Source organism: Canis lupus, chromosome 6 (genome assembly GCF_003254725.2).
Source record: "Canis lupus dingo isolate Sandy chromosome 6, ASM325472v2, whole genome shotgun sequence".
Taxonomy (NCBI): Eukaryota; Metazoa; Chordata; class Mammalia; order Carnivora; family Canidae; genus Canis; species Canis lupus.
Window position 1 is genome coordinate 64,434,941 of NC_064248.1, and position 24,653 is coordinate 64,459,593.

Genomic DNA, 24,653 nt, shown 5'->3' on the forward strand with positions numbered 1-24,653 from the left:
TAAGATCTCTACAGTAAGTATTTTGAGCTGGAGACCATTATGTCATGTACATAACATTTTCACAATCTGGCAGCCAAAAGATTTTTTTTTCTTTTAATAATGCATAAAACACAGAATTTAAAATTTTCCAATTTATATAATTTGGTCTTGGTGGATAATTATGTCACTAATAAACACCATGCCTGAAAGTAACATGTAGAAAATGCATTTAGTAAAACCCTTGGCAAGCTGTGCCAATACGTGGACCATGTATGATGTAAAAGGCCAAGCCCTAATAAAGACCATGCTTTAGAAAGAATGTAGTGCAGATTGGCCTGATATACAGAGAAACAAGTCTGCCCTCTCGAAGTAACACCTTGTGCCAAAACTCATAATATGAGATGCTTGGCTCAATGCCACCAGAGTAGATTCTACCTATAGTCATTGTATTTCTGCAATGGCTTGAGGCCAGTCTCCTAATCTCCATAAATAAATGATTAAAAAATGCAAGCTGTGAAAAGAGAAATTAGAATAACACATTTAATTAAATCACTACTTTGTTTTGTTTGTTTGCTTATTTTTGCCTCCTGTAATCACCTACTTTTTTCTTGTTTCAAAGGAGCAATTTTGCATTATTTGGGTTTGGAAAAGAAAAAAAACAGCTGGACTTTCTTTATGCCTTAACTTAATGATTCTATTTTCCTAAGTCTGTTCCAGTCTGATTGTGGTTTCATGCCCTTATCAATGGTAGGAGAAATAGAAGTTTATGAAATGCTACTCTTTTGGGAAAGGGAAGGGGGCTGGGATGACTCTATCATTACAAAAGGAAATTTCAATAGAATTGGGATCTAGAAAGTTATTGGCCTGAAGGTTACTATATAAATCAAAATTAGATTATTCAGAAAAAGATTAGTGTCAGATTACAGATATAAAGTTTAGCCTGCAATAAGAAAATTGAAAGGACAAAAGAAAGTATTTCTAATAGTGCCTAACACAGCTTGTAATACCTATTATTTATTGATCAAGTGAATGAATGAATAGGAAGAGCAGTATTCCATCATTTTGCATATGTTTTAAATTATAACATATTCCAATTGTACTGGCTAATAAAATTAAATTACAATCTGATGGAAATATCACTTTTTTACCTTATGCTACTTTTTGGCAACTTTTGACACAGTGGACCACATGCTTCTCCCAGTGCCCTTCTCTTTTGGAATCCATAATTCCATCGTTTCCTAATTTTTTGTTTGTTTTATCTCACTAGCTATTCTGAATGCTTTTAGCAAACATTACTCTTCTACTCTATAACTAAATGGTAGTCGCTCTCTGAAAAAATTCCAAATCTATATCTTGTCCATAGCTCTCTTCTAAGCTTGAGTCTTGTAGAACCAAAAGCTCAATTTTCTTACTTAGAGTCCCATTGGTTCACAGGTATTAAAATTCACATATTTATAAAGACTATAAAAATTAGTCTCTTAGTCTTTTCTATTTCATAAAATGGAACCATCACATACACAATTATTTCAGCTGAAAACCTAAGCAGAAACCTGTGCTTGGTATCTGCCTTGCTTTACCCCCTCCCCAGTATATAATCCATCAGCAATTACTATCACTTTTAGCTCTGTAATATATCTTAAATCTATATGCACTTTCTCCATCCTTAGTTTCAATCCTAAACCCTTATCATCTTGCTGTGGGGTTACTGCCAAAACCTATGTTTGCATGTCTATTTTCTACCTCCAGTCTACTCTCTCCTAGCAACCAGAGTGGTTATAATTTTCACTAACTTCCTTAAAGCAGTTCCATGGCTTCTCACTAAAGTCAGGAAAAATAAACTCAACTGCTTGACCTTGGGATCTTGCACATACTGCCTCCTTCCACCTCTCCGACCCTAACTCATGTCATTCTCCCCCCTTGGTCCCCAGGTGGCAGCCACTTTGGCCTCCTTTCATGTTGCATGTGCCAAAATATTTCCTTTTTCAAGGTCTTTCATTTCTTGTTCTCTTTGTATTGTATCTCCCTCTACTTTTCCTCTTGACATGGCTGGCTTGTTCCTAAACTTAGGTCCCAAATTACCTCCTTGCCTTCTCAGACCATTCTTTCTATACTACTGCCATGGCACTTTTTTTTTTTTTTCCCTACCATGGCTTTTCAACCATCATGGTTACTCTCTGGTTAACATTTCTGATTTGCTTCAAGATATTTATCACAATCCATAAGTATCTTTTTCCTTCCACTTTTCCCCACTTCACTGTAAGCTCTATGAGAATATGAAGCTTGCTTGTCTTGCTTAATGTCCAATGTCTTATAGATTGCAAATGTTCAGTAAATAATGGTTATATAAATAAATGAGGTTGTGAAAGAGTACTTCTCAGTAGTACATTATTTAATTTCACAAATTATCACTCATTTTTTCTTTAACATCTCAAAAGTAGCAGAATGAACACCTTCCTTCCCTCTCTCCCTCCCTCCCTTTCCTTCTTTCTTTCCTTCTTTCTTTCTTTCTTTCTTTCTTTCTTTCTTTCTTTCTTTCTTTCTTTCTTTCTTTCTCTTTCTTTCTTTCTTTCTTTCTTTCTTTCTTTCTTTCTTTCTTTCTTTCTTTCTTTCTTTCTTTCTTTCTTTCTTTCTTTCTTTCTTTCTTTCTTTTCTTTTCTTTGTTTTTTTCCTTCCTTCCTTCTTTCCTTCCTTCCTTCCTTCCTTCCTTCCTTCCTTCCTTCCTTCCTTCCTTCCTTCTTTCCTCCCTAACTGTACCATGTCTAAAAACTTCATATTGTGTGAATTTAGAAGGAATTACTTTCTTCTCTTTGGGATAAGTGGTGGTGGTAATGGTTGGGAATGATTACTTTTATTACATAATTTAGATTGTTTAAATATTGAAGTGTTTAGATAAAAATTTGCAGAGAGCCTCCTTGCTAATTTGGGGGTTCCAGTTGATTATACCTCAAATACCAACTATATAGTAACAAATTATGGTAATACAATTATTATTGTTATTATTTGCCATTTTTTGAGTTCAAGTAGTAAAGTAAGCTCTGTAGAGAGCTATTCAGGAACAACATAGGACTTGATACAAAGAGCTATAGATGATTCAAGGCTTGCTTTTCTACTCCTCCCATATCTCTGGGTTTTTTTTGTTTTTTTTTTTTTTTTCATTTCCTTTCCTTTCCTTACATCCTTGTAAGGCTAAGATATTCTGAGCATCCTCAGTGCTCTCTTCAGCAGATGTTACCATGCATATGCTAATTCAACATACTTCCTTCCTACTCATCCCTACATTCACAACATCTTCAGTGTTTCTAAACAAAAACACTCGAAGTATCCAGATAAAAAATACTGATATATATATATATATATATATATATATATATATATATATAACTTAGCCACAGGGAACTGCATTTTTTTTTCCTGACAAGTTTTGAATTTCCTATAAAATTGCTGAAGGTCTAAGTTTGAGTTTTCTCAGAGTTTTCATTAGTGTGTGGGTATCAAGAAAGGGAAAGATTTTTATCTGATAAGAAAATAAAACAATATGTGTTCTTACATAATTATTTAAAACTATTCCTTCATGTAGAGAATAACTCATGTGATAAGGAATATACCCAAGCAAATGACTAAAACAACATGAAGCTGTACCTTGAAAACCAGGCTTGAAACACCTCTCAAAATTAGCAATTTTTTCATAAGGTATTTTTATAGTTTTACTTTTCATACCCTGAATTAGCATATTTGTTTATACATTTATTAATTCAACATTTATTAAGCACCATTTTGTTCAATAAAGGGTATACTTTATAAAGTATAAAAGACTCAGGAACTCTCCTCAAAGAGCTTATATTTCAGGTGAATATACCATTCAAAGTTAAACAGGACCATTAACAAGTGAGAAATATAATGATTTCATTTGGATCTTCAAGAAGTAAAAATATCTGATGGATATTTGGCATTAATAGATGGAAGGAATATGATAAGCAAAGTCAGAGATGAATAACCAAGACAAAATGTGCTCAGAAATAAATAGAATAGTTTTCCTGGAAATAAAATATAGAAAAGAGAATAATATGAATAAGATAAAAATAAACTATATACTGAGACCAACTTAAGAAAAACCATTAATGCCAGCAAATTTATATACTTTATTCTATAGGAAATGAAGAATCATTGATAATGCTTAGGGAGGAATAATGCTTGAACTACATGTGTTTTTATAGGATTAAGATGACAGACAAGATTGATTATAGGGAAGTTATTTAGAGAAAAAGAGATCAAATAAGTAACAGAGTATAACAGACAACTGAGATGGTAATTAGGAAGTCAACTGTTAAATGAATAAAAGAGAATAGATGTGATAAATATTACAGATGTAGAATGGATTTGGAAATGAATTAGACATGGATGTAAAGGAAATGGAGATTTTGAACTTGAATGCATATGGTGATCCATCCCTATAAATGATATTTGACAAGTGAAAAGAAATATACTTGTATGAGGGTGAAGATAATAAAATCATTCAAGGCACGTTATGTATGTAAATATATCCAGTTGACAGATGGTAATGTTGGACTCAAACTGGGATGGTAATTGTGGGAATAGGGGACTAGAAAAAGAATTGCTAGTTCTTAGCTCACTTTCATTTCAGGAGTGCCTCCAAGTGCTATAACTTCTACAGAGCTTTTTGGGGTTCAAGGGTTGCTAGAAATTATTTGGCCCAATTATAAACTAGGAAAGTGCCATTCCTCTTTTATTTTTGGCACTGCCCTAGCCAATAGAAACACTTTATATATCATAATTATCATAAGAAACTCCTAAGACAAGTACTAAAATTATTGGTATTTTACAATTGAAGGTAATAAAATCATAGAGTAAGTAAGTTCCTTATGATCACACAGCTAGTGAAAGGCAAATCTATAATTCCTACTGAAAGTCTTTGGTCTATGTTTAAATCCCACCAGGAATCTTGAGTTTCCCAAAACCAAGACTGTCAGGAGTCATTCCCACCCTGAAAATATTTTTTTTTAAGATTATTTATTTATTTATCCATGAGAGACACAGAGAGAGGAAGAGAAGCAGAGACATAGGCAGAGGCAGAATCAGGCTCCCTGCAAGAAGCCAGATGCAGGCTTGATCCTGGATCCCGGGATCACACCCTGAGCCAAAGGCAGACACCCAACTGCTGACCACCAGATGTCCCCACACCCTGAAATTAGTCTCATGGCTCTAAACCTGTTACTAGTTTCATGGAGTGTGAGTTATTGGTTTTCTTTTATCTACCGAGCTTTAGCCTTCACCATCAACTCTGTTTAGTTTTCTAAGTGAGGCTCATTTTACTTTGTGGCATTGGGGCCTACCCCATTCTCTTGGTTGGAAACTGACTTATCCTGGCATAATTTTTCCTGCCTCTTTCCACAACAGATTAGACCTTGATCTTCATAACCCTAGTTAATAGCTTGAGACTTCCTTCAACCCCGTTTAATGATGTTAGAAGCATAGTTCTGTAACTCATCTCACTTTGCTTAGAGATTCTATACCTCCCTCACCAAAGAAAATCCTGTAAAAAACAGACAATTGACTAAAAGAGAGCTGAGTTGCCACCTCCTTCTTTGAGGCCAGATTGTAACTTTGACTAGCTTTATTCTTACTCATGTAACACTTCTGTAGGCCCACCGAAGAGTACAGTTAATTTTGCGTTGTACTGAGTATGACAGAAAACTTAAAGTTGATAGGAAGGTGTTTAATGGCCTTATCCAAGAAATGCCTTTTGGGGCATGTTTCTGCTTAATAAGGGCAATATTTAGAGATACCTGGGTGGCTCCATCAGTTAAGTGTCTGACTCTTGATCTCAGCTCAAGTCTTGATCTCAGGATCATGAGTTCAGACTTAAAAATAACATAAGGGTAATATTTTTCAGCTCAGATACCAAAAAATAAGTATATTTTTCTCTTAAAGAAGCATTCTCATCAGTCTTGCCATTGCTACAGCACTAGGCAAAATACAAAGAAAGATGACTGAAAGACCCACAGAATAGTGTGAGAAGATAATACAGCTTAGGAGAAAAGCAATGGACATTGAAATTTGTTTTATGACCCTATGCAAGCAAATTTCTTCTGTCAGTTTACTTAAATGTAAACTGAAAATAACTATTTTATATGTTTTCTGTGAGACTTAAATGAGATAATTCTTATAAAGTACCAAGTATAGTTCTTAGGGTTTGTAGACTCTAAATAAATGGCAGCCATTATCTTCCTCATCATTACCTTTATTATTAGGCAGAGGTTCAGTCCATGAAAAGTGAAGCTATTTATCAGTGATAAGAACTAGCATCTGGCAATTTCAAAACCATTTGGAAAGGAAACAACCTTCAATATAGATGATAATCATTAAACTTAAAGTTCACTTTAAGCAATCCTAAATGGATAGATGCAGAATTTTCTACAAATAGGAAAAAAAATAAAAAAGAAATACAGAAAAAAATGACATACTGGCATAGAAACTCAGAGAAAAAAAATAACATGACACAGTGAAAAATTCCTGTAGAATTTGAATAATGAAAGGCTGGGAGAAATCTATGTTATATTAATAAGCAAACACACAAAACAACCACAAATTATTTATCAAGGAGTGGAACTAAGGTTATCAGAACCTCACTACAACATATTTTAGTAGATATGATTATGCTTAGATACTTTTATCATTTAGCTCTATACACATTAATTCCCTAGTGTGGATTGATTTATTAATTGCCATAATGTCTTCATGAAGTGCATAGATTGCTACCTGGAGAAGATAGACATTATTTGCTTATTAGATTTTCAGGTTCTTACTGAACAAATTAAGTGGCTGTATCTTTGTTTTGTGTGTGTGTGTGTGTGTGTGTCTGTATCTTTGTACGATGGACATGCTATTAATTGTTAATCAAATGAGCCCTTCAGAAGACCTTTATACGGTGTTCATAACATTGAGTCACCCAGTTGTTTCTTTAAAAAACGGTATTGATAAGATCTTTTTTTAACTTATAAAAAGTGTATCAATAAGCATACGGTAGGGTAGGCTGAGTAACAAACACTTCAAAATTGTATTGGCTTACAACAATAAAAGTGGTTTCACTGACGCCCATATTACATGCCAGCTGAGAAGCAGCAATAGCTCTGCTCCATGCGATTTTCACTCCAGGATCCTGGCTAACAATATAATAGTGTCTATCATCAAAAAAGGAAAAGAGATTTGGAGTAATCATGTATTGGTTCTTCTTTTTCCTCCTTTTTTTTTTTTTTTTATAGTTGACATACAATGTTACATTAGTTTCAGTTGTACAACATGATGATTCAACATCTCTATACACTATGCTATGCTCACAAGTGCAGCTCCCATCTGTCACCATACAACCCTATTAAAATATCATTGACTATATTCCCTATGCTGTGCCTTTTATTCCTATGACTTTTTCATTCTACAACTGGAAGCCTGTATCTCCCACTCCCCTTCACCGATTTTGACATCTCATACCCCTTCCATCTGTCAGCCATCAGTTTGTTCTCTGTATTTACAGGTCTGATTCTGGTTTTTGTTTGTTAATTCAATGTTTTGTTTTTTAGATTCTACATATGAGTGAATTCATATGGCTATTTGTCTTTCTCAGTCTGATATATTTCACTTAGCATGTATTAGTTCTTACAAGTTCTCAGATTTTAACATTTCATTGGCCAAAGCAATGTGTGTGGCCTAGCCAGACAGACATCAGTCAGAATGGGATGTGTAACACTTTCAAAGGGAAAGACAACAAATATTTTTTAACAATACCGCAATCACAGGAAGTAATGTTAGCTTTTGTCCCACTGAAGTGTATATTTTAAATTCTTCTTCCTAGTCACACTTTTTCATGTTCCTATAAACATGCAACATTTTAATGTCCTTTTTCATTAAATATATAGTTGACATCCACAACCTAAGCATTATTTTTCATATTAAATGATTTTTTACATCACTTTTACTTATTTTTTTGGAAGCCTAGAAGCATAGCAGTTGAAGGATAATATCTAGTAGTAGGTTTTCTATGCCTCAAAAATCATCTGTGAACCATCTATGGACCAGATTTTCACTCTATGTGAAAACTTGGTAATTTTACCACACATTTTGGGAAGGGTAAGGTCATAATTCAGTAAAAAACAAAAAAAAAAAAGTGTTGATTTCAATGAAGTGAAGAAACAGATAGCATTTCTGACCCTTATTTTTTAAATAAAGTTACTTAATAAAAGGCACACACAGGCAATTTAATGATGGCATTCAGTGTTAAAATTAAGTAACAGAAGAAGTTTACTTTGAGGAACTTAAATATTTTCTTATGTAAGCAGACACTTTGATTAGGTCAAGTCTAGTCCCTTGACATGTCTCCCAGTCTTAGGTGGAAACTTCTCATTCGATCTATGATAGGCATTCCTAGAAGCAGTACCAGGAAAGAAATAGGTGAAAGGCAGGAAACTAGGCCACTAAAGAATAATGCTAGACTTTCTTCTAACTTTTCCAGATCTGTAGTATATATTTGTTTGTAGGGTGAGATCTTGGCAGCAGATTGTTTGTACACGAGAGGGAAAACTATATTAGAATAAGGAATTTTGCGGTCCATATGGTAAACTTCTATTTCCTTTCTTATTGATACCAAATACTGAATTTTGCTCATCCATATAAATGAGAGTAGAATTAATGGAGATTGATTACAGGACAAGTGTATTACACAGCACACACACACACACACACACACACACACACACACACACAGAGCTCTGTCAAGAAAGCAAAGAGCAGTACTCTGTAAACTGTCCTCCCCACCAAATGTGGTCCTCCACCACTTTTTGCCTGACTACCAAACTAAGAATGTTTTTTATGTATTTAAGGGACTGAAAAATTAAAATAAAAAAAATTTAATGTAATGTGACAATGATATGAAACTCAAATTTCAGTATCTATAAGTGAAGTTTTATTGACACCACTCACTCTTGCTTCTTCTTACATTGTCTATGGCTGCTTTGACAGAGACTATATGGCCAACGAAGTCTAAAATATTTCCTATATGGTCCTTTTCAGGAAAATGGTGCTGACCTCTGACTTACAGTCTTTTTAAAATTAAAATTACTAATCATTTGCAGATAGTTTTCTTTTCATATATATTTGGACAAAATATGGAAAATATCAACTATCTAGTACTTTTATTTTCTAAGAAATTAAATAATTGACTAATTGTGTCCTCTACTATTAAATGTGAAATGTTACTTAAGTTAATGGTTAGGTTAGGAATTGTGGAAAATGAACAATTTAAATGTTTCTTCTCCTTATTCTACCATTTATTTTGGAAAATTCTTCATTATTTTCTGAAACCCAATAATAATAATTATTATTACAATTATAATGATAATTTAGTTATCATTACCTTTATACTTATAGTTACTAAATGGCACTTCTATTGTCATTTTCCTAATAGTTCCCAGGGTTTTTTGTTTGTTTTTTAGCAGCATCTTTCTACCAGGAACACCTTAGTGTCATAGTTTGGTGAATGAATTTCATAAGTTCCTTCTTGAGTGTGCCATAATGAAATGTTAGGTTCTGTGAATCTAGGGTTAGCATAATATAAAAGGGGTAGAGGATAGAAAATACTTATAAAATGTATGAACATTTACCAGTTTTTCCTGCATTCCAGAATGCTATAGGTTTCAGAAGAAGATGTCAAAACAATTATGTATGTATATTCTTCTTTGCGTAATGTATAAAGATATGAAAAATTTTGTAGAATAGATATGACATAATAAGAAATATATATTTGGTCTCTGCTCCTGGTTCTTGACACAGAGCTACTAAATTTTTTGAGTGATAGAATTTCCTGAGTGATACAAGCATCTTTTGTTCCAATGAAACAATTTTTTATGGACTTCCAGGTCACTTCATGATGGGGAGACAGTCACCAAAATACCAGGTTGTGATTCAAAACTTAGAATTTTCAGCTCCACCTCCATCCTCTAGGGAAGGTAGAGGTGCTAGAGATTGAGCTAATAGTTGATCATGCCTATGTGATGAAGCCTTCATATAAATCTGTAAACCGTGAGATTTGGAGAGCGTCTAGTTTGATGAACACCTTGAGGTGTGAGAATGATGGCATGTCTGTAGGGCATTGGAACCTTTGCATCCCTTCCCTGTACCTTGCTCTGTGTACCACTTCATGTAGCTGTTCATCTTTATACTTCATAATATCCTTTATAATAAACTGGTAAATGCCAGTAAATGTTTCCCTGGGATTTGTGAACCTTTCTAGACAATTATCAAACCTGGGGAGGAGGCTATGGGAAACTTGACTTATAATGGGTAGGTCAGAAGTACAGGTGACAGTCTGGGACTTGTGATTTGAAGTGAGAGGCAGTTTAAAAAATAATTTTGCTGGGTATAGAATTCTAATTCTTTTTTTTTTTCCTTTCAACATTTCAAGTGTTTCACTCTATCTTCTTGCTTACTTGTTTCTTATGAGAAGTCTATTGTGATTCCTACCCTTGTTCTCCTATGAAAAGTGTTCTTTCTTCCCTTTGGCTCCTTTCAAGATTTTCTCTTTGACTTTGTTTTTCTGTTGTTTGAATATAATATACCAAGGTGTAGATTTTTTAATATTTATTCTCCTTGTTGTTTTTGAGCTTCCTGGATCTATGGCTTAGTGTATGCCATTGTTTTGGAAAATTTTAACCATTATTCCTTCTAATATTTCTTCTATTCTCTTCTATTCTTAGTATTCTAATTACACATATGTTACATCATTTGAAATTGTCCCACAGATCTTGAATATTCTTCTGTTTTCTGTTTTATTCTGTTTTTAAGTTATTATTCATTTTCCTCTTTAACTTTCTCTTTGGGAAGTTTCTATTGACATATTTTCAAGCACACTGGTTCTTTCCTAGGCCACTCCTAGTCTACTGCTGAGCCTATTAAAAACATTATTTGTGTTATGTTGTTTATGATATCTAATATTTTCTTTTGATTCTTTCTTAGATTTGTCTCTCTGCTTACATTATTCTTGTTTTCTTATGATTTGTCAACTTTTTATATTAGAGACCTTAACTTATTAATTATAGTTATTTTAAATATCCTCTCTATTAATTCCAAAACCTACATCATATCTGAGGCTGATCCCAATGCTTTCTTTATATCTTCAAATACTTTTTTCCCCTTGCCTTTTAGAATACATTTCAATTCTTTGTTGAAAGACAAACATGTCATATTAAATAATAAGACGTGAGGTATATAGGCACTTAGTATGAGGATTTATGTTAATCTGGGTAAGAACAAACATGAAAGTTTGCTGTAGTTGTAGGTTCCAAAGACTTCAGATTTCTCTCTGGTGTTCTTATTTTTATTATATCCTTCTTGTCTTTGGTCTTGAGTACCCCTTCTTAGGGAAAATCTGTATCTCGCAGCTTTTCAGATGTAATCCACTGTATTATATTGGAGCATTCTTAGTGTGATATGGGCGCAAGTAATCTACAATCTTATGGTTAAATATCAGTCTTTTAAAGGTTCTGTATCTCTGGTCTGTGACCTTCACAGGCATTTTTTCCAGTTGAATAGCTTTTTCCTTCTTAAGTGAAACAGAAACACTAGTCAGATAGATAGAAGGGTGAAGTGAACTTCCTCCAGTTGAGATATGGCTCTGGTAAAGTCTGTTTTGTTTAAGAACAGACCTTTGATACGGAGAAATCTCTAGTTGTATTTCATAAAAAGATTAATTTTCCCCTACCAGAGGCAAGAAGTATCTCTCTTGAATCTTCATTATGAGAATCTTGAGGGTTTCCTGGTGGTGAAATCCAACATGGTGTCCCCACTGCCAACATTATAGCATCCAATAGTTTCTTTCTCAAGCTAGTCCATACTCAGGCTCCCGCCAATTGTCATAATTACCATTTAAATATTCATACCAATTCATGGCTCTAGTGGCTTCTAATGTAGTTGTATCTTGCCTGTTTTTTTTTTCCTTACTTTATGTCTCTCCAGATTTGGGGTGTCAGTTTGTCTTGCACCCTCAGTTCCCTGAGGAGTCCAAGAAAAGTTGTCAATTTTCACTTCATCTTTTTTTATTCTTGTAAGGAAAGAAGTGACAACTTCTACACTCTTTACATATCAGTGATGAAAACAAAAGTATCCCACTCCTTTTTTTTTCTTTTTCTTTTTTCTTTTCTTTTTTTTTTTTGCATAGCTCTTTCTTCTTTAAGATCTCAAGCTCAAACTGCACATATTTAAAATTGTCTTTCTGTCTAAAATAGATACCTTCTAAGATTACCCTGTAGCACATACCTTTGTTTAATAAATAAAAATTTATCATTTTTAGGTTTGGCCTAATTGACAGGAGGAGTCTGATCCCCAAATTAATTTCTGAAATTACAAAGTCTCAGAAAAGTTATGACCAGAATTGAGATTTATAAGATTAAGAAATAAACATTTATTGTGTAAAGTTGTTAACATTTCAAAAAAGACAACTTTTATATGGTTAAAGTGTATGAACTGTACTTCTCAGAAGCACTAGCCAGCTTCTAACCAGTTATATGATTAGCATGTGTTTTACTTAAATAGATGTCAAAAATAGAATAACATTATAAATTTTTACAAAATGGAGAGAAGCCAGCAATTAATGGGATTTTCTGATGGATGATAGGAGAGAGACTAAACCGTAGCAAAATTTAGCCAATCTAGAACATACATGAGGGTAAGATGTCAGAGGTAGAGAAGAGAAAAGTAAGAGGTAATGTGTCTGAATATGGTTGACCAATACCAGCATCCCATGGAATCCCTGTGTGCTCTATAATCCTAGCATAGGGTAGATGTGTTTTTAAAAGTAGAAATTTATTTGTAGGTAGGATGAACAATCAAAGATTAGCTGTACACCCCAGATAGCTACTCCCACTCTCATAATTGTGGAGGTAATCAAAGATTAATATTCTCTTCATGAAAAATGGAGACAGAAAGAACATGCTGGCATAAATCTTGTGTATAAACCAACAGGAGTTCAACAGTCTTAAAAAGCAATTTAAACTAAAGCACTTCCCAGCTTTGATTTACATTATATAGGCAGCCTGACTATAAAGTTGGCAGTTCTTATTACAAATGTAACTCTACCGTGGTTCAATGAAACATTTTCCTACTTCTAACCTAAACTTCTTCTTAAAAATAAATTAACATTTTGGTTCTCAATACTGTATTTAGATGCTTTACTTTAGAAGCAATATAATTTCTTTCATTACTCCTCAAACACTATAGACAGCTAAATTTATGTTTATTAAATTTTGTGTAATCATTAATATAAGCTGCAGCAGCCAAGAACCTCAATTTGGATTATTGGCAATTACTCGAAACATTGTAGATAGGATAACAGAAATAAGACTTTCCCTTGGTGACCCTTTTAAAATCAAAGTACCGGTGCTCACAGTCTGGAACTTACCACTTCAAAAGACAACAGAGACAATTAGAGTTGAATTACCCAAGTACAGGGATGGCTGGGTGGCTCAGCACTTGAGCATCTGCCTTTGGCTCAGGGTGTGATCCTGGGGTCCTGGGATCGAGTCCCACATTGGGTTCCCTGCATGGAGTCTGCTTCTTCCTCTGCCTTGTGTCTCTACCTCTCTTTCTGTGTCTCTCGTGAATAAATAAAATCTTTTTTTTAATAAATAAGATCTTTAAAAAATAAAATTACCCAAGTACTATGTTTTTTTTTGTTTTTGTTTTTTTTGTTTGTTTTTTACCACCTTTTTTGAAACAAATTTTTATAACAAATATGGCATACTGGTTAGGAGCATGGATTTCAGTTTCAGCTGGAATCAGGGGTGAATCCCTGACCCCGCTACTTCCTAACAGGTCTTATGAAGTCTTCCCTAAGATAAATGCTAACAGTGCTTACCCCACAGGAATATTTTAAGTATGGAAAAAGGTGATGTCATTAATGTGTTAGCACTGGGACTAGAACAGAGTAAGCATTCAAAAAATACTAACATTATTTTAATAATATTCTTTTAACTAGAAGCCCTAAGAATTGTGAGTTTCTTGCTCTCTGGGGAATTGGTCATATAAAATAAAACTAGGTCAGTTTTGCAGGAAAAGTTTACCAAGTAAGTTGATTCTTTAAATTTTTGTCTGTGACATTTTATCATACTATTGGTATGTGTGCGGAGTGGGGGGGTTCCTTTTTGGCAGGATAGCCTCCATTTCTGCTACCATGGATACTCTGTTCATGGGATAAGTGTACTAGCATCAGCATAGCTAAGGACAGAAGCTGGCTGACACCTGGTGGTTGAATCATTCTATCCAGTGGTTGTCCAGCATCTCTTCTGAAGTAGGCACTTCCTACTGTGGATACTGATGCAAGACACAAAAATATATATATACACACATAGTGCCCATCTCTGAATCTCTATCCCCTTCCTCTATCCACTGCCAACACATTCTGACAATCTTGCCTACTGTAGACCATCTTTGTCTCTAAGCTTCAAGGAGCCTTTACAGGCTCTTGTGAGGATACTGGATTCTGAATCACAGAAGATTGCCTTATTTTTTAAATCTCCCCTGCCTTGCCTTATACTTTGAAGCCTCCTTAGTGCAACACTGTGGGAATATTTTCATAAGTAATGTCTTATTTTCTTCCACTACATATTGTAAGTGTTCTTCAGATTTTTGGTGAATAATCCATACCAAGGATGGACCTACCCAATTATGCCAGGGGGAGACTTGATCCCCCTATTGATCTAGAATTACTGGGAGAGGGGCAAGTACAGAGCCTGAAGAGGGCAAATATCCTGTCAGGCACTGACCTCTCATGGGACTTGTAAATGCTATCCAAGCAAGGGGAACAATGCTTTCCTCCGGCAATGATGAGGCGAGAGATATGCATTGAAAATTCTTAGGCTCATTTACCCATTAAATGTCTCATCCAAGATCGTGAAGTCTCACTTCTCTCCTATCATGGCCCTGACTTTGGCACAGAAGATTTTCTGGGACTATGAATTTAGATTCATTTGAAATTGCACGTCTCCTATGATCAAATGAGGGAACTAAATCCCAGCCTGTTCTGCACATCAGCTGCAGAAGAGGATCTCAAACACTGCCATGAAAGTGCTCTGCCTTTACAGCTCTGGATTGATGGTTGGCTGACCTAAGGCTACCATTTCTTTTTCAAGGGTTTTGTGTCAGTTGTGAAAAGTCCATCTGCTCCACAATTCTCATATTCTTAATTTTTTCACGTTCTAGAGCATTAGCTCTTAAACCTTGCACTGCATTAGAATTTCTTGGACAGCTTTTGAAACACAGATTTTGGGACCCCAACCCTTGAGTTTCTGATTCAGTATTCAGTCTGGGAAGGAGCAAGTGCCCATATGATGTTAATGCTGGGGTTGGGGAACCATACTCTGGGAACCAGTGTGCTAGAGCTATTAAAAGCCAGAGCTTTCTCTTCCTTGTTTCTCTTCCTAATTTACCATAAGTGAAAATGTATGTAACTGTGAGGCTAAATCATGCCTGAATTATGACATTCCACTTTCCATCAAAAGTGTGATTCTTGTTTCTCTCTGGTCAGCAAGCAATTCAATTCTAGATTCTAATCTAGAATTAGACTAGAATTAGAACAGTCTGGGGAGAATCTGCTTTCTAATATGTCTACTGTAACTAACAATTTCAGTTTGGATTCCTCCAAAAGCCAACCCTGAGACTAAGATTTGGGTACAAGTAGTTTATTTGGGAGGTATATGGGTCTGTGTCCTGTGAAGACACAGGACTCACACAGAAATTTAAAAACAAAAGGCTTTATATAAAGAAATATTAACTATAAAATGAGATTGGAGTAACAACAATTAGCTACTAAGGAGTAAAAAGAACTATAAAGAATGCAGAAATAGCAGATAAAAGGTGTAGCCTCTATCCCCAATGCTGATGCAGAATGCCAAAGTAAGAATCTCTGGTAGAGGGGCTCCACCCTCCACCACACACACACACACACACACACACACACACACGCACTTCTCCCCATGACTAACATCCAGACCTTTTTGAAGGGAATGCACCTAGGTTCCATGAGTTCCCTGAAGCTGGGAAGATAAAGATGTCTGAGTTGTGCTAAGGAGAGCCATCCACAGGGAAATGTTGAACCAATACCACTTCACTACAAAGCTTCTCTGGGGGCTGCCATGGAAAATTATTCATAGGAGGTGCTGTGTTTGAGGCACTTTGTTGCAAAACCATCAGAGAGGTATGCCAGGAGAAGCTAGCTGTTCATGGAGAGTTGACTGCCACTTGGTATGGAAGCTTCATGTGCTGCTGTAGCTCACCTAGTCCAACATTCTGGCATCATGGGGAGAAAACTCCCTTCCTCTCCAGTATGTCTCTCCAGCTCCCTCTACTGAAACTGCTTAATATTATGACAACTGGCTGGGGAGAAATTCTAAAGGGTTCATCTCTATTCTCACAGAGTAGGAGGTAGAAGGTAGATTTGGAGCAAATGAATTGGTAACTGGCATAGGAAACAAAATGTGGGAATGAGAAAGTTAGATGGGGAAAATATAAAATTCACAAAAGTTTCTTTTGTGAGCATGTTACTCTTTTGGGAAATGAGTCCATACCTACTGGGTGTCATCTGATAGGATTTCCAGAACACAACTCAGAGTTGCCTCATAAAAAATGAAGCTGAAGTTCTTCCTTTTTTTTTTTTTTTTTTTAAGATTTTACTTATTTATTCACGAGAGAGGCAGAGACATAGGTAGAGGGAGAAGCAGGCTCCTTGTGGGGAGCCCGATGCAAGACTCAATCCCCAGGACCCTGGGATCACAAGCTGAGCCAAAGGCAGACGCTCAACGACTTAGCCACCCAGGCATCCCAAAGCTGGGGTTCTTGCTCACAAATTTCCTTTTCTCATTAGTTGAAGTCACTCCCGGGATGCTTCTTGGCTTTTACTTCTGGTCCATCCATGCAAACCAAGGTCAGATCTGTAGCCTGAGAATGATCTCAGTCAGCAAGATAGTTAGCAGTAGGCTCACATGGAAACCCTGTGAAGTCACTACTTGGAAAGCCCAAACAGACACAGGCAGGCATGACATCAACAGCATTAACTGCATCATCATAAAGCCCTAAAACAATACAAAACAGGACCTACTTCACTCAAAACTAGAATAAGTAGAAAACCAAAGAAGCATATATCTAAAATTCAGGTTAAATAAAACTGTGTAGGCATTTCAGATGGTCTATATAAATTCTACAACTTCTGTCCAAGCTCTAAGACTTTCTGATAATGATAATGGTTAACACAACAAATACTTGTCATGTTCTAGGCCCTGTGCCAACTAATTTGCTTACCTCATTTTTTTACTCACAGTAAAAGAAAAAGTTAGATACTATTATTATTATCACATTGCAGCTAAGGAAACGTTGGTTTAGAAAGTCTATATTAGTTAGCTGAATCTCCAAAGATAGTAATTGCTGACTCTTACTTACCTCAGCTCCTTAGATTCCTAATCCCACATTCCTGACCACTGGGCTGGGTTCCATTTGTGTTTGCTTTGTACCTTGTACTCACTCAGAAAATGTTAATCAGTGATGATGGTCTTCAAAATGAGAATTCTGGAATTCAATCATCTAAGAAATATTAAGTGACATTCTCAGATACCATGAAAACTGCCAGATTTGTCTCCTTGCTTCTCATCTCTTTAAATTCAAACATTCTGTATACTCAGTCTGAATACTGAATACTCTGCATTCTCAGTATTTTTTAAACACTCGTTTCTTATATCTTCTCTCTGATACAAATGAATGTATTCTGACTCAGTTGTGCAAATCTATTCCCATCCAAAATATTTATCTCCTAAACCATAGAGTGGTCTTTTATTTCTATCTAGTTGCATACTTCCTTATGTTATTGTTTTATTTTTATTTGTTTTTATTTATTTTTTTAAGATTTTATTTATTTATTTATTCTCCATGTCTCATGAGAGACATGGAGAGAGAGAGATAGAAAGAGGCAGAGACACAGGCAGAGAGAGAAGCAGGCTCCATGCAGGGAGCCCGATGCAGGACTCAGTCCCGGGTCTCCAGGATCACGCCCTGGGCTGAAGGCGGTGCTAAACCTCTGAGCCACCCAGGCTGCCCTGTTTTATTTTTATTTAATGTTATATGTTATGTATCTTTTAATCTCTAAGATAATAAACTCATTAGAGTTGAGAATTCTATATTATGAATCATTCATATTTTCTACTGTCTCCATAATTGTTGAGTCCATATTAATTCAATAAGGGCTATTTGAATAGGCATTATTAAAAGTAGGAATAGCAACAACAAGACATGGACTTTTTGGTCTTAAAGAGAATTAACAAGAAAATCCCATTATCCAAATTCAAAGTGTTTCATTTAATCAAGTTTCTACTGTACTATGCTCCTTCTCTTTTCTGTGTAATTAAAGCCCTCCCAAGCAGATTAAATAAGCAGAAGTAGGGTTTACCTTAATTTTATTTTCTCTCTTAAATTCAACCAGCATTAAACAGAGATGTTCCAATCTCCCAGTCAGAATTAATTTCTTCCTCTTCTAAAACAAGTCTTATAGCCTCTAGATTACAATTGCTCAGTGAACACCACAGAGCACAGATTACCTTCTGTAGGAGTCATCTGTGTACTTACTCCTGTTACTCACTAGATTGTGAGATCCCAGGGTTCAGAAACCCAGTGATTTTAATTTTGAATCCACAGGCAAAGGGATTAGTACATAGAAGCCCTCAATAAGTATATGATGGATCTAGTTTGATTTACTGATGTCTGGAAATATGCCTAACAAGATAATAGTAACTATATGTGACAAGCAAAGCTGTAAATGTTTTTACGCACTTTCCTATTCTTAACTTCTCATCAATATGTAATAAAAATATACAATTTCTATTTTACAAAGGGGGAAACTAAGTTACATAGAAGGTGAAGTTAGGAGTAATAACATTTTGAAACTCCAGCAGCACATTGTGTCCTCTACCATATGTTTTATTTAATCACTCTATTTTGTACTACTACCCAGAGTACCAAATGCTCTTGCCTATCTCGTACTTAAGTATTCTATTTTTATCAGATGAATGCGATGAGGTTCAAAAAGGTTAAAGAAGTTATCCAAGGACAGGCAGTGAAGGTCAAGTTGAAACTCAAGTGTTTTTGACCTCCAGCACCACACACTTCCATGGCTACATACGGCCAAGTCTGAGATACAAACAAATAAAAGGCATGATTCCTGACCTCAGAAAGTTTACAGTCTTATTTATGAATGGACTTGGAAGGCCAGTAGAGTTAGGGAAAGACAGCTTAGGTGGTTGTTTTTCTTCCTATAAAACAGATTCTCATCCCAAAGGAATCATCTCATTATGGTGATTTTAAAGTAAAGGTCTCAGGTTTTAGTGTGCATAGTGATTACCTACAGCACTAATTAAAATGGCAGATTCCTAAGCTGCATCCTCTTGGCATCTACCATCCATGTGAATACTGACACGGGTCACCTTTTTGGAATCTTGTGGAAAGAGAGGTGATGAGCATTGAGTTCTATACTGAATGCACAGCCACAACAAAAAGCATGAGTGGATAAATTGCCTCCCATCTCCCCAGACTCAAACAGAAAGCAGAAGAAACAGAGCTCTCAAAAAAACAAAATAAAACAAAACAAAACACACACACACACACAAAACAAAACAAAAAAAAAAACCAAAAAAAAAAACCCAGAAATAATAACAAGCAAAAACACATTTATTTCTTGTGTACAAAGTCAGACTCTTTCATACCAAGTCACAGAGGCTCAACTTTGCAAAGCCTAGCAGGAAAGGGAGCACCATGAGGGCTTCTGAGAACATTGTGCTGCGGAAGACTTGTATGAGCACAAGGTGAGCATCTCTTCAGCTCATCATTGAGATACCAGCCTTAATTAAAGGAAAACGAGAAGGAAGGCTAAGAGGGAGACAGAGAGGTAGAAAGGAGGAGATTGTAGGCAAGCCTGAAAGAAGCAGCAGAAAGGGAGGGAGGACAGAGGAGAAAATGAGATGGTGAGACTGTCAGAAGTGGCAGTAACAGAAAAACAAGAATAGATTTACAGAAAAAGGGAACAATGCCGCGCTCCACTATTATAATCTGGAGAGCCAGAGAGGGCAATTCTACTGCATGCTTTATTAAACTGACTTCTCCATTTCTCCCCAGGCTGGACTGCACAGAGGAAATTCATTAGCTCCATTTAAATGCACACCCCAGAGCCCACCTTCAGTTACCAGCAGAGCACAACACATTTCACATTGGATAAACCGCTCTGACTCTAGAGAATGATTTTTTTTTAACTTAAATCAACCTTCATGGAACAGTTTGTATTCTTATGATTTTTTCATTATAAGTGAAGAACTACTCTATAGACAAGGACTGGGTAAAGTCATTATACTAAATAATTCATAGTAGAGGATTTTGTTGTAATGAGATCAACAAGGCACTAATGCTCTAGGCCATTGGACTGGGCTTAGGAATAATTTTATTATTGCAAACTTTTTTTCCCATATTGGTTCTTATTGAAATGGAATTTAACTGTACAAATAAACTTACATGTATTTACAACTCACCAATGAATACCAGTTACCCATTGTCAAAACTTTAGAGTCATTTTTAACTACTCATGTGTTATACCCACATCCAATAAATGAGTTCTATTCTCTACTGGTTTTCTTTATTCCTCTTGGATCTTCCAACAGTGTTCTCTCAGACTATCAGTCCTGGACTTCCCCTTAAATGTTGATGATCCTTTGAGACTTTTTTTCTCTGACTATAGACTCCCTGTATTAAGATTGTCCATTCTCATGAATTTAATTACCATTTGTATCCTGATAACATCCACGGTTATGTTTCCAGACCACACCACTCTCCTAAGATTTATTTGTATATTATTAACCATCTACTGGCTATTTTATATGGACGTAAAAAAAACTGATGGCCCCCAAACCAAACTTACCATTCAACTCCCAAGGCACACTTTTATCTCCCCTTGAGTTAGGGACAAATGGGGCTATGCAGGGCTGGGTAGGGAGCCACGGAAGCAGGCTCGCAAAAATTCCAAAGATGCTTAGGTGTAAGGAAACCAGAGATAAAGGAATAAGCCAGACCACCCTGCCCTAGGTGTGGGCAGGGAGGGTGTCTTTTTATGACAGTCATCCATGACCAACAAAGAATAAACGATCCCAAGGAAGAAGTAAGCCACTAAAGATGTTATCACTAGTCCTTAATGGTGATATCAATGGATATGTTAAAAGGATTTACGTTCCCTGATTAGGCTTCCAATAAAAGACCAACCCTACAAGCCCTCAGTGGCAACCCTGTCAGGACCCTTCTCCCTCCTGAGAGCTTTCTCTGTATCTTTACTTAATAAACTTCTATCCCTTGACTCACTCTCCTGTGTCCACGAGATTCATTCTTGGACTCCGTGAGACAAGAACCAAGCTCTCCTGTATCACCCTTATAATCATTAACTCAGAGAATGACATCACATTCCTCTAAATGGCCATGCCAGATGCTCTTTACTCCATCATCCCTCATTCAAATTACCACCATCGGAGACGTATTTTTTAAAGGTGCCTCCCAACCCTGGGATCCACTCTACAGAGGAGGATATTACAACAGTAACCACAAATTTATTGGAGTGACCTCCTTCTAATCCCATCGACATTAAAGATAGGATGGTGTAAACAAGGGAAGGATTTTTTTCTATGAAAGACCTGTAGAAATCTACTCCTGAGCTTTTGTGAGGAATCCTTGGGGAACTTTCAGAAAAGTCTGAAGTGATACTTTGGGAAGAACAATATCCAGCAAGTAAGTCTGTAGGGGTTTACACCATAATATGTAAGTTATGTCAGTGAAATGGGGCATCATCCTTGAGTCAAAGGCTGGAGAAATTGACTGCATCATTGCAATCAAACACATTTGATTGTGGAAGCAAGGAAGTGTAGGCCATAGAGACAGGGAAAACACCATAAACGAAAGTAAATATGACTTACATACCTTTTCAAATCAGTTTATTTGATTTTAAGGAGAATCTATGCTATTTTTGGAAAGCCTAAATACAAGTTGAAGAGTTATAATAATTGAATTTTTATTTCAGTGATATATAGGGATGGGTTAAAAGAAACAAAGTTTGATAAAATAGGGCGTCCGATGTAATTCGCTTTCAGAAATGGGTGAAAGTACTGCCTCGTTAGTTGCCCAGTAACATTCTGAGAATAAAGGTAGGATTCATCTAGGGAATGGAGAGCTACTGGGAAGCTGACAGGGATGAAACCCATTGTGACAGGCACTTGACCTCCATGAGCAAGTCAAATATTTGGAAATCAGATTTAGACCGGACAGCCTTGGGAAATGCAGCACCCAGGAAACAGGCAGTAAGTCACCTTCCTAATTAAGTGGTTGCTACACCTAACAGATTCTTCACCATCATACATCCTCTCCCACATTGCCAGAGCCCTAGATATTGACCCCAAATACCCACATGCCCTGAAGAGCTCTATCGGAAAGAGTTCTTTCACCAGGTATTCAGAGGAAGCGCTATTCATTATTGACCTTGCATCAAAAAGAGTTTTAACACTTAAAAAAAGAAATGCTAACCATGATTTTTGACATTAGAGACCTATAGATTGAGAAATTTTAGGACTAATCTACAACAGTTCTTTTTTTTTTTTTTTTTTTTTTTTAAATCTACAACAGTTCTAACTGGGGGCAGGCAGCTTGCACAGCATGAAGTATAAGATGCTGTAATGACTGGCACGCCACGCTCCAGTAGACATGTTTCAGTGGAAGACAATTTCTTTAAGGCTGGTGAAATTTGCAAGCTATGTGAAAATTTATATTTAACGATCCCGTGTGTGTGTGCGTGTGTGTGCACGCGCTTCTTGTGGAGTCAATGAGTCATTTGCCTGAATGCAATCAAAGCAGTTCCAATCATCATTGAAGTTAGAGTCAGAGACTTCTGGAAGGAATGACTTATTTGCAGCCTGTTACCTGTTAGGGAGAGAATTTTCATGGGTTCTCCACCAGGGATCAGAGAAATCCAATGTCCCTGATAGTGTTCACAACAAGAATTCATCTTACAGATAAAATTTATGAAATAATGAGGAAACCTTATTTCATACTTTCTGTTCGTTGTTGTAATTTCTGACTCCGTAAAGGATGTCCACGGCCATTACTCCCAGGTCCTTGCCACCTTCTTCAAAGATTTCTCTGCCTAATAAACTTCTCTAACAGATAAGGGAAAGTGTTCTGTCCCAAAGTGTTATTTTTCTTTTTTTTTTTTTTTTCTGTTACACAATCAGCAGCTATCAAACATCGTGAAATACCCTATATGCTTTTTACCTTTATATCTTTAGATTTCTCAGACTAGAAAATCACTTCTACAATTTTGGCCCTGGAGACCAGAGAGCTGGCAATGTTGCAGATGACAGCATTTCTTGGCTGTGACATCCACATCTGACTGCCTGCATTTCTCCTTTTCCTGAGCTTAATGGGAACCTTGAAGCCATAGTCAAAACACAATAAATGCTGTTCTTAGCCCTCCCTCCTGCCCTGTTGATACTTTTCGTGAATATAATATATTTGTTTCTATTTCTTCTTTCATCCCTTTTCCTTTTTTCTTTTGTGATTACCTGGAGAGTTATTTCTTCTAGTTCCAGAAGAGCAGCTGCTGCTATAAAAGTCCACTGAATTTTATCCCTGTGACAAGGAATCTTACGCTGTCATAAAGATACCTTTAGCATCCCTCTGCATCCTTAGGCACAGAAGAAAGGAATGCATCTGGGAGCACATAGTTGCAAATAGCCTGAGTGTTGCCAAGCATCAGAGAGCTGAGATCTGGCTAGTGGTCAGCCCAGACCCTGGCATTTAGCCAAGGAATGCTGGGAGACCTGGAGGGGATTTAAAGCTATTAATGACCCCAGCCAATGTATTTTTTGCAGTAAAATTAGAATAGTGGTGTCTAGTTGATATCAACATTACATTTCAGGGTTTATTTCCTTTTGCAAAGCTTTTTGAAAGTCCACCAATCACAGCAATTTACCAATTGGTAAGCAATATGATTCCTACAGGTCACCTGGGAATTATTATGCTTAGACAAATTAACACAGAAGCAAAATAAATCATCTGTATAATGCTTCCAAACCACCACTTCACTGTGTCAATGTAGAGTTGATGTAACTTATTGTAGCATGTATTAAAATGCCAATAATTGTCTACTGAATCCCATATTAAAGTCTTTACCATCACTGCTTTTGATTGGCCTCAATCTGGAAACTAACAGGCCCAACAACACTCTCAAGTCCCCATTAAAAGTGTTCCATGTAGCAGGAGATACTGTGCACCTCCAGATTAAAACTCACTCTCAGAATCCAGTTGCTACCAGAGCAGCCTTGACTTAGTGCTGAGCTCTGACAACAGGGTCTATCAACTCCCCCACCCCAAGCTATTTGATGTGTGATGTTTTTACAACTGAACTCCATTCTTTTTTTGAGTTCTGGTAAATGACCTCATAATCACTTCTTTTTTAATCAGTGTTGTGGGTTTTGTTTTGTTTTGTTTTGTTTTGTTTTGTTTTAAAGCATTGTAAACCTCATATGCTTATGGAATCTGCCATTGTGTATGTC

At 36.2% G+C, this 24,653-nt stretch overlaps 2 long non-coding RNA genes across 2 annotated transcripts in view; both read left to right on the plus strand.

Annotated features, from left to right (window-relative positions):
- LOC112640994 (uncharacterized) overlaps positions 1-24,653 on the plus strand; it is a 44,528-nt gene that overhangs the window by 14,390 nt on the left and 5,485 nt on the right. The window lies entirely within an intron of this gene.
- LOC125755332 (uncharacterized) lies at positions 18,105-20,596 on the plus strand. Its single transcript, XR_007411556.1, has 2 exons — positions 18,105-19,880; positions 20,191-20,596. It is a non-coding gene; the product is annotated as an uncharacterized LOC125755332 (long non-coding RNA).